At 39.5% G+C, this 11424-nt stretch overlaps 1 non-coding gene across 1 annotated transcript; it reads left to right on the top strand.

Annotated features, from left to right (window-relative positions):
- The first annotated feature begins 11098 nt into the window (after positions 1-11098).
- LOC148562302 (small nucleolar RNA R71) lies at positions 11099-11202 on the top strand. Its single transcript, XR_015888006.1, has one exon. It is a non-coding gene; the product is annotated as a small nucleolar RNA R71 (small nucleolar RNA).
- The last annotated feature ends 222 nt before the right edge of the window (positions 11203-11424 follow it).

Genomic DNA, 11424 nt, shown 5'->3' with positions numbered 1-11424 from the left:
ATTCCGAATGACAATGACATCCTTTTGATTCAAAGGAGAATTAGATGCCAAAACTATTTAGAGTTACAATGAATAAACCCCATTTTTAGAAGAGACATGAGCATAACTGAACTCTCACCTCTCATTCAAATTCACATCTTAATCATGTACTAATTTTGGTTGCTTGAGGACAAGCAACAATTCAAGTTTGGTGTTGTGATGCGTGAGCATCTTTCCTATCTTTTCCTAGTGAATTTGCATTTAATTTGTTGAGTTTAATTAAGAATTAATTATCTTTTAGCTACTATGGATGCAAATTTGAGTCTTGTGCAATTCTATTTATTTTAGATAGCATTCGGATGGATTTGATAGAGCTTCCGCAGAAAAAGAGAAGAAAGCTATATAGGGCAGGAATGGCTTAGAAGATGGAGAGGAAGCTTGAACAAATGGAATCAGCACAAGAATCAAAGGAGATGACAGCGAGGAGCAACGCGTGCACTTGCCTGACGCGTGCGCGTGATTTGGAGCTTTCCATGGCGACGCGTGCGCGTACCTGATGCGTACGCGTGAAAAGCGAAGTTGCACAGCGACGCGTGCGCATACATGACGCGTACGCGTGACACGCGAAGAAGATCATTGATGACTGGTCATCTTAGGCTAGTTTCACAAGCCTTTTTCATTAGTTTTTGTTTAGTTTTCATGCATTTTTAGACAATAAGTAAGTGTTTGACTGATAATTTCATGCTTGTCTTGACTCAATCAAACATAGGTAATTTTATGCATTTTCATTAGATTTCTTGCAAGATTTAGTTGATAATATGAATGATGCAAGATTTGATGATTATGCTAAGGCTTTGATATATCTGTTTGGTTGATGATAGGTGAAAAGATGAAGGAAAAGAAGCAGAAAGCACAAAATAAGCTCAAAGGAAGAATTCTGGACATACTTTTAAAGTTTGAGCATGTTTGGAGCCTTAGTCCATGCTTTTAAAAGCGTGGCCCATGATTTAAAAAGGGAGCGCGCTCCTGGCGCGAAAACGTCACGACGCGCACGCGTACAAGACGCGCACGCGTCGAGCAAGGAATTTTGAAGACCCACGCGTACGCATGCATGACGCGTATGCCTGCATGTAATTAGCGTTCGTTTGCAAAGAGAACGCTACGTTGCATAAGTGAACGCTTTCGTGCAATTTCAAAATTGGATTTGGAATTTTGCATCAGACGCGCACGCGCACATGACGCGCACGCGTCGATGGAAAATCTGGAAGGAAGCACGCGGATGTGTGGATGGCGCTGAAGCATGGAATCAACATTTTCCCACCCACGCACAAGCGCACATGACGCGTACGCGTGGGGTAGCATTCATTGCATGAACTCTGCGTTCGTTTTGTGAACGTTGCAAGGGACGCATACGCACAAGTAACGCGTACGCGTCGATGAGCCAAAACACCAGGGACGCGGAAGCGCATAGCACGCGTACGTGTGGGTGATCGAACACTCTGTTCTCTAAATGAATGCTACGTTCTCCTGGGAGTAGAATTTTGGTTTATTTGATCTGATTCAAAGCCCATTGAGGCTCCAAAGCAATCAGAGCCCATTGAACATCACTCAGGCACAAGACACACTTAGAATTGGATTTCATTTGAGTTGTAATTTGTTTTCAATTTCAATTTTATTTTGTAAAGCCTATATAAAGGCATCAGATTCATTTCAGAAAAAGAGAGCTCTCTTAGGCTGCAATAGTAGTAGGCAGCAGTAGGAGTAGGAGTAGGATAGAATAGAAAGCTCTCTTTGATATACTTTTATTTTTCTGCAATTGTTATATTTCAGTCTTGAATTTAATTTCACAGTTTCGTTTTCATTGAGCTTGATTTACTCTTCTGCACTTCTACTTCTCTGCAACGTTACATTTCTGTTCTTTATTCAATCTGATTTACTCTTCCAACAAGTTTAATTTTTTGCAAATACTCTAAGTTATGATTTACTGCTTCATTTAATTCCCTGCACCCAATTCCCTTTACATTTGCTGCAATTTACTTTTCTTGCTCTTTAAGATTCTGTAATTTACATTTCTTGTTCTTTAAGCTTCTGCCAATTTACCTTCTGTCCATTTACATTCTCTGCAATTTACTTTCTGCTGCTTCAATTTCATTTCATTCACCACTGTTAGCTTGAGTAAACTAATCACCCACTAAAGTTGCTTGATCCATAAATCCCTGTGGGATCGACCTCACTCTTGTGAGTTATTACTACTTGATGCGACCCAGTACACTTGCCGGTGAGTTTGTGTGGAAATCTAATTTTCACCCATCAAGTTTTTGGCGCCGTTGCCGGGGATTGATATAGATCGACAATGATTAAGTGGGTGAGAAGTCTAGATTAATAATTTTCTTTGTTTTTGCTCTTTTAATTTTCTGTTTTAAGTTGAAACCAAGGTGTTTGTATTTTTGCCTCACTAAGAAATTCTTCTCTGTGACATGAATTTCAATTTTCATTGGTGATGTATTTTACAAAATTCAAATGGAGTTCAACTCATCTTATGATCAAACAGATTTTATGGGATATTACCCACCATCACTAATCTCTAATGGTGGCTGGGAATATCACCAAGAAATCACAGATTCTGAGCACTCCAATCAATGGAGATATGCTTCAGAATCACAAGATGAGCAAGACAAGTTCATAGGATATTACCCACCACCACAATATGATTCAAGTCATTATCTTAATGATGGCTGGGAATATCACCAAGAAATGATAGATGATGAAGTAATTCACATGAGATATGATCCAAAACCACAAGATGACTTATGTCATTACCCTCATAGTGTCTGGGCATATCAACAAGAATGTGAACAATCAAGTGAAAGGAATCTCCTCCCAGAGCCACAAAGTGAATCATACTGTTATGACACTAACACAAACTATGGCTGGGAAGGGAATTCTAATACTCCATATGCTATTCATCAAGAGATATCATTGGAGTGTGCTTTCAATAAATTCATGCAAAATTCTCCCCCAATGCCACAAGTTGATCCATACGGTGATGAATTCAACAATTCTTCAAGTTGTACTTGGGAAGACCAAAATCAAAAAGCACTCAATGTGTCATACTCCATTAATCAAGAGCCATCATCACTTGAGAAAACCTTCAATTCATTCATGCAAAATTGCCCAACCTCACCTCACAGTCCCTCATTTGAAAATTCTTCATCATTTGACTATACCTCAGGACAAGAATCTTTCCAGACTTCTCAAAATAACTTTACCTCAATGTCCACATATCCAGAAACTCATTCTCAACCTCCATCCCTTGAGCTAGCATTTGAACAATACCTACAAACATCCATAGACTCTTGGAAAGAACAAGAAATCCTCTGCAATAAGATGGCTGGATATTTAGAGCAAGCAAGGAGAAACAAGGAACTGCTAAGCAAGGAAGATGAAAACCAATTGGTGAATGTGAAGGAGGAAGTAGAGAAGCAAGATGAAGAGGTCCATGTGTCAAGCAAAATTTCAATGAAGAATGAGGTTGTGGAGGTCTTTGAACCTAAAACTACAGATCTACAGAAGCCACTTGAGATGACCAAGGAACATGAAAACTCACAACCCCCACAAACTTTTCTAAACTAAAGACTTTCAACACTTGAATCTGTGATTGAAAAATATGAATAGGAGATGAAGAAATCCTGGGAAGATCAACAAATCTCCTCCATGAAAGTGTTATTAAGTCAAATGTTGAGTGCAGAGGAAGATGTAGAAGAACAAGAAAGTGAGGAAGATAATCAAGGAAGTCCAAACTCAAGTGAAGCAGAGAATTACATAGATGAAGGGCTCATGGAACCATCAATTCAAAAGGCTCTTGATGAAGATACAACTCCAATAATCACACAGCAACAATGTCTTGAAATCAAAGAAGTGAAGGCAACCAACAACAACACCGAAGAGAGGATTGTGACCAAGCTACCATTGAACATATCAGGGAAGAAGGAGAGGTCAACCACAAGCAATCTAACCCTTGGACCACCAGTAAGAAAGCTCAATCAAGCAACCAACAAAAGGAAGCTTGCTGGGGAGAGGCCAAGAAAAGGGGCACTGACTGGCTCCTCTTTACCATTGAGGTCATTCCTCTTAACAAACTGGAAGAAGAGGAAGAAAGTCATCAGCTACAGGTCAGTAGTTTTTTCTTTCTTAGTTATTTCAATAAAAGAGTTAAGTAGATTTCTCTGTATTGCAAAGAGCAAAGTTTGGTGTTGCACACCAAAATAATTAAGGGGTGAATGTTGGATGCTAAGTTTGGTGTTCCACCAAAAAAATTCATTAAGAACACATTGCACCCTCAGCATGACTAGTATCGGCTCCAAACAATCAGAGAGACTACTTAATAATTGTTATGTTTCTAGTTTTTAGTCTATTTTTTTAGTTCATAGTTGTTTTCTAGTTCATAGTTTATTTTCTAAATAAAAGTGCTTGGTGTTTCATACATGTATTCTGCTATATATAAAAGTAGGCAAGGAACTAAGTTTGGTGTTCTCACACTAACTTAGGATCAGAGAATCACAAGCATACATGCATGCTAACTGTTTCTCAAGTGCTTGGGGGAACAAGTAACTTTCAATATCTATTGTAGGAAGTCGTTCAATCTCTTGGAAAGAAGGATACATCATCATGTGGATGGACAACATGGAACACAACAATGATGATGACACAGAGGAAACAAATGGACTCCAAGAGGTTGTATTGTTCTCTGACTGACTTTAGCTTAAATATGACAATTGAAAGTGTAAATGTCCTCTGTTGATTAGTATCTCCTTAGATTTATTTGCTATCTGTCAGTTTATTTATTTCCATGCTGTTGTGGCTTGCTAGTCTAAGTGCTTGATTTATTTTTATCTTACTTGAATTATATGCTTTGTTCCTCAGGCTTGAATAAAAGAAAAATAACTGTGAAATAGAGAAAGAGTAAAAGTCTGGTATGATATGAGACAGAATGAGGTTATGTGGTAGTATGTGCTGGTTCATTAGTTGATTTATAAATAAGGCTGAATGTTGGAATAACTTTGTGATGTGAACTTGAGTTGCATTTCATGAGACTTGACAAATGAAAAAAGTTCCAAAATAAAAGAAAGAAAATGCAAGAGAAAGAAATAAAAAGGAATAAACAAGGCTCGGTACCAATTGCTGAAAATTTGGATAAATGCCTGTGATGTTTTTGTACAAAGATAAGCTTGGATAACTAGGTTCTAAAGGGGTGCTTCATCACCCAGCAACTTGGGTTAACTAACCCGGGATTGCCAACTGGTGCACGAAATTGTGATCATCAACAATGGCGCCAAAGACTTGGAGCTCTCAAACGTGAATCACACTTTGTCACAATTCCGCACAACTAACAAGCAAGTGCACTAGGTCGTCCACGTAATAAACCTTACGTGAGTAAGGGTCGATCCCACGGAGATTGTCGGCTTGAAGCAAGCTATGATCACCTTGTAAATCTCAGTCAGGCGGATTCAAATGGTTATGGAGAATTGATAATTAAAAGATAAATAAAACATAAAATAAGATAGAGATACTTATGTAATTCATTGGTAGGAATTTCAGATAAGTGTATAGAGATGCTTTGTTCCTTCTGAACCTCTGCTTTCCTATTGCCTTCATCCAATCATTCATACTCCTTTCCATGGCAAGCTGTATGTTGGGTTTCACCGTTGTCAATGGCTACCTCCCGTCCTCTCAGTGAAAATGTTCCAAATGTGCTGTCACCGCACGGCTAATCAGCTGTTGGTTCTCGATCATGCTAGAATAGGATCCATTGATCCTTTTGCGTATGTCACACGCCCAACAATCACGAGTTTAAAGCTCGTCACAGTCATCCCTTCCCAGATCCTACTCGGAATACCACAGACAAGGTTTAGACTTTCCGGATCTCAAGAATGACCACCAATAATTCTAGCCTATACCACGAAGGTTCCAATCTTAGATTAGAAACCCAAGAGATATGCATTCAAGCCATTGCTAGTAGAACAGAGGTGGTTGTCAGGCAAATGTTCATAGGTGAGAATGATGATGAGTGTCACGGATCATCACATTCGTCAAGTTGTAGAACGAATGAAAATCTTAGAGAAGAAGTAGGCGTGAATTGAATAGAAGAATAATAGTAATTGTATTAATTCATGAAGAACAGCAGAGCTCCACACCTTAATCTATGGTGTGTAGAAACTCCACCATTGAAAATACATAAGAACAAAAGGGTCTAGGCATGGCCGAATGGCCAGCCCCCAAACGTCTATGAAAGTATATTCCAAAGATGAAAATACAATAGCAAAATGTCCTATTTATAGAAAACTAGTAGCCTAGGGTTACAGAAATAAGTAATTAATGCAAAAATCTTCTTCCGGGCCCACTTGGTGTGTGCTTGGGCTGAGCATTGAAGCTTTCATGTGTAGAGACTTTTCTTGGAGTTAAACGCCAGCTTTTGTGCCAGTTTGGGCGTTTAACTCCAGCGTTTATGCCAGTTCTAGCGTTTTGACGCCAGAATTTCTATGCTGACTTGGAACGCCGGTTTGGGACATTAAATCTTGGGCAAAGTAAAGACTATTATATATTTCTGAAAAGCCCAGAATGTCTACTTTCCAACGCAATTGAGAGCGCACCAATTAGGCCTCTGTAGCTCCAGAAAATCTACTTTGAGTGCAGGGAGGTCAGAATCCAACAGCATCTGCAGTCCTTTTTCAGCCTCTAAATAAGATTTTTGCTCAGGTCCCTCAATTTCAGCCAGAAAATACTTGAAATCATAGAAAAACACACAAACTCATAGTAAAGTCCAGAAATGTGATTTTTATTTAAAAACTAATAAAAACATAATAAAAACTAACTAAAATATACTAAAAACATACTAAAAACAATGCCAAAAAGCGTATAAATTATCCGCTCATCACAACACCAAACTTAAATTGTTGCTTGTCCCCAAGCAACTGAAAATCAAATAGGATAAAAAGAATAGAATATACAATGAATTCCAAAAATGTCTATGAAGATCAGTATTAACTAGATGAGCGGGGCTTTTAGCTTTTTGCTTCTGAATAGTTTTGGCATCTCACTTTATCCTTTGAAGTTTAGAATGATTGGCTTCTATAGGAACTCAGAATCCAGATAGTGTTATTGATTCTCCTAGTTAAGTATGTTGATTCTTGAACACAGTTACTTTATGAGTCTTGGCCGTGACCCTAAGCATTTTGTTTTCCAGTATTACCACCGGATACATAAATGCCACAGACACATAACTGGGTGAACCTTTTCAGATTGTGACTCAGCTTTGCTAGAGTCCCCAATTAGAGGTGTCTAGAGCTCTTAAGCACACTCTTTTTGCTATGGACCACGACTTTAACCGCTCAATCTCAAGTTTTCACTTGACACCTTCACGCCACAAGCACATGGTTAAGGACAGCTTAGTTTAGCCGCATAGGCCAGGATTTTTTTCCTGTGGGCCCTCCTATCCACTGATGCTCAAAGCCTTGGATCCTTTTTATTTTACCCTTACCTTTTGGTTTAAAGGGCTATTGACTTTTTCTGCTTGCTTTTTCTCTTTTTTTCGTATATGTATATATTTTTTTTGCAAGCTTTTCACTGCTTTTTCTTGCTTCAAGAATCAATTTTATGATTTTTCAGATCTTCAAATAACATTTCTCCTTTTTCCATCATTCTTTCAAGAGCCAACAATTTTAACATTCATAAACAACAAATTCAAAAATATGCACTATTCAAGCATTCATTCAGAAGACAAGAATTATTGCCACCACATCAGAATAATTAAACTGTTTTAAAATTTGAAATTCATGTACTTCTTTTTCTTTTTCGATTAAAAACATTTTTCTTTTAAGAAAGGTGATGGATTCATAGGACATTCATAACTTTAAGGCATAGACACTAAGACACTAATGATCATGTAATAAAGACACAAACATAAAGCATAAAAATTCAAAAAACAGAAAAAAAAGAACAAGGAAATTAAAGAACGGGTCCACCTTAGTGATGACGGCTTGTTCTTCCTCTTGAAGATCTTATGGAGTGCTTGAGCTCCTCAATGTCTCTTCCTTGCCTTTGTTGCTCCTCCCTCATGGTTCTTTGGTCTTCTCTAATTTCATGGAGGAGGATGGTATGCTCTTGGTGCTCCACCCTTAGTTGTCCCATATTAGAACTTAATTCTCTTAGGGAGATGTTGATTTGCTCCCAATAGTTTTGTGGAGGAAAATGCATCCCTTAAGGCATCTCAGGGATTTCATGATGAGGAATTTCCTCATGCTCTTGTCCATGAGTGGGATCTCTTGTTTGCTCCATCCTTTTCTTAGTGATGGGCATGAGGTCATGCCTTCTTAGTTGAACCGGCTTCCCTCTTGAAAGGGACCTCAGGGATCACCTTTTTTTTTTTGCCACTACTTCATAGAAGTGGTCTTGATGCACCCTTGAGATGAATCTCTCCATCTCCCATGACTCAGAGGTGGAAGCTTTTGCCTTCCCTTTCCTCTTTCTAGAGGTTTCTCTGGCCTTAGGTGCCATAAATGGTTATGGAAAAACAAAAAGCTTTAGCTTTTACCACACCAAACTTAGAAGGTTTGCTCGTCCTCGAGTAAAAGAAGAAAGAAAAGAGTAGAAGAAGAAGAAATAGAGGAGATGGAGGGGGCTTAGTGTTTTGGCCAAGGGGGAGAAGTATTGTTTAGGTTGTGTGGAAATGAAGGAGTGAAGATGGGTTTATATAGGGGTGGAGAGAGGGTAGGGTTTTAGTCATGTATGGGTGGGTTTGGGAAGGAAAGTGGTTTGAATTTGAATGATGAGGTAGGTGGGGTTATATAATGGATGGATGTGGATTGGTGAAGAGATTATGGAGAAGAGGGTAGTATTTGATTGGTGAGGGGTTTTTGGGAAAGAGGTATTGAGGTGATTGGTGAATGGGTGAAGAAGAAAGAGAGAGAGATGAGGTAGGTGGGGATCCTGTGGGGTCCACAGATCCTGAGGTGTCAAGGATTTTTCATCCTAGTACCAAGTGGCGTACAAAACGCACTTTTCTGCCAATCTTGGCATTAAACGCCAGGTTGCTGCCCATTTCTGGCGTTTAACGCCAGCTTCTTGCCCTTTTCTGGCATTAAACGCCAGGTTTGTGCCCCTTTCTGGCGTTAAACGCCCAGAATGGTGCCAGACTGGGCGTTTAACGCCCATTCTGCTGCCCTTACTGGCGTTTAAACTCCAGTAGGCTTCTCCTCCAGGGTGTGCTATTTTTCATTCTGTTTTTCAGTTTGTTTTTGCTTTTTCAATTGTTTTTGTGACTTCACATGATCATCAACCTACAGAAAACATAAAATAACAAATAGAAATTTAACATAGATAAGTAAAAATTGGGTTGCCTCCCAACAAGCGCTTCTTTAATGTCAATAGCTTGACAGTGGGCTCTCATAGAGCCTCACAGATACTCAGAGCATGATGATGGCCTCCCAACACCAAACTTAGAGGTTGGTTGTGGCCTTCCAACACATAACTTAGAGTTTGAATGTGGGGATTTTGTTTGACTCTGCATTGAGAGAAGCTTTTCATGCTTCTTCTCCATGATTATAGAGGGAGATCCTTGAGCTTTAAACACAAGGGAGTCCTCATTCACTTGAAGGACCAATTCTCCTCTGTCAACATCAATCACAGCTTTTGCTGTGGCTAGGAAGGGTCTGCCAAGGATGATGGATTCATCCATACACTTCCCAGTCTCTAAGATTATGAAATCAGCAGGGATGTAATGGTCTTCAACCTTTACCAAGACATCCTCTACAAGTCCATAAGCTTGTTTCCTTGAATTGTCTGTCATCTCTAATGAGATTCTTGCAGCTTGCACCTCAAAAATTCCTAGTTTCTCCATTACAGAGAGAGGCATGAGATTTATGCTTGACCCTAGGTCACACAGAGCCCTTTCAAAGGTCATGGTGCCTATGGTGCAAGGTATTGAGAACTTTCCAGGATCTTGTCTCTTTTAGGGTAATTTCTGCCTAGTCAAGTCATCCAGTTCTTTGGTGAGCAAGGGGGGTTCATCCTCCCAAGTCTCATTACCAAATAACTTGGCATTTAGTTTCATGATTGCTCCAAGGTACTTAGTAACTTGCTCTTCAGTAACATCTTCATCCTCTTCAGAGGAAGAATACTTATCAGAGCTCATGAATGGCAGAAGTAAATTCAATGGAATCTCTATGGTCTCAGTGTGAGCCTCAGATTCCCATGGTTCCTCATGAGGGAACTCCATGGAGGCCAGTGGATGTCCATTGAGGTCTCCTCAGTGGTGATCAATACCTCTTCTTCCTCTCCAGGTTCGGCCGTGTGGGTTATGGTGATGGCCTTGCACTTTCCTTTTGGATTCTCTTCTGTATTGCTTGGAAGAGCACTAGGAAGGAGTTCAGTAACTTTCTTGCTCAGCTGACCTACTTGTGCCTCCAAATTTCTAATGGAGGACCTTGTTTCAGTCATGAAACTTTGAGTGGTTTTAATTAGATCAGAGACTACAGTTGCTAATTCAGAGTGGCTCTGCTTAGAATTCTCTGTCTGTTGCTGAGAAGATGATGGAAAAGGTTCGCCATTGCTAAACTTATTTCTTCCACCATTATTGTTGTTGAAGCCTTGTTGAGGCCTCTGTTGATCCTTCCATGAGAGGTTTGGATGATTCCTCCATGAAGGATTATAGGTGTTTCCATAGGGTTCTCCCATGTAATTCACCTCTTCCATTGCAGGGTTCTCAGGATCATAAGCTTTTTCTTCAGATGAAGCTTCTTTGGTACTGCCTGTTGCTGCTTGCATTCTAGACAGACTCAGAGAAATCATATTGACTTGTTGAGTTAATATTTTATTCTGAGCCAATATGGCATTCTGAGTATCAATCTCAAGAACTCCTTTCTTTTGATTTGTCCCATTATTCACAGGATTCCTTTTAGAAGTGTACATGAATTGGTTATTTGCAACCATTTCAATGAGTTTCTGAGCTTCTGCAGGCATCTTCTTCAGATGAAGAGATCCTCCAGTAGAGCTGTCCAATGACATCTTGGACAGTTCAGACAGACCATCATAGAAGATACCTATGATGCTCCATTCTGAAAGTATGTCAGAAGGACACCTTCTGATTAATTGCTTGTATCTTTCCCAAGCTTCATAGAGGGATTCACCTTCCTTTTGTCTAAAGGTTTGGACTTCCACTCTAAGCTTACTCAATTTTTGAGGTGGAAAGAACTTTGCCAAGAAGGCATTGACTAGCTTTTCCCAAGAGTTCAGGCGGTTGTGAATCCAACCATGTTCTAGCTCTGTCTCTCAAAGGGAAAAAGCATAAGTCTATAGACCTCGGGATCAACCCCATTGGTCTTGACAGTGTCATAGATTTGCAGAAATTCAGCTAAGAACTGATGAGGATCTTCCATTAGAAGTCCATGA

The sequence above is a fragment of the Arachis ipaensis genome, chromosome B6 (genome assembly GCF_059453495.1).
Source record: "Arachis ipaensis isolate K30076 ecotype BB chromosome B6, ASM5945349v1, whole genome shotgun sequence".
Lineage (NCBI taxonomy): Eukaryota > Viridiplantae > Streptophyta > Magnoliopsida > Fabales > Fabaceae > Arachis > Arachis ipaensis.
The sequence above is the reverse complement of the archived record's forward strand: the minus strand, read 5'-3'. Positions and strand labels throughout refer to the sequence as shown.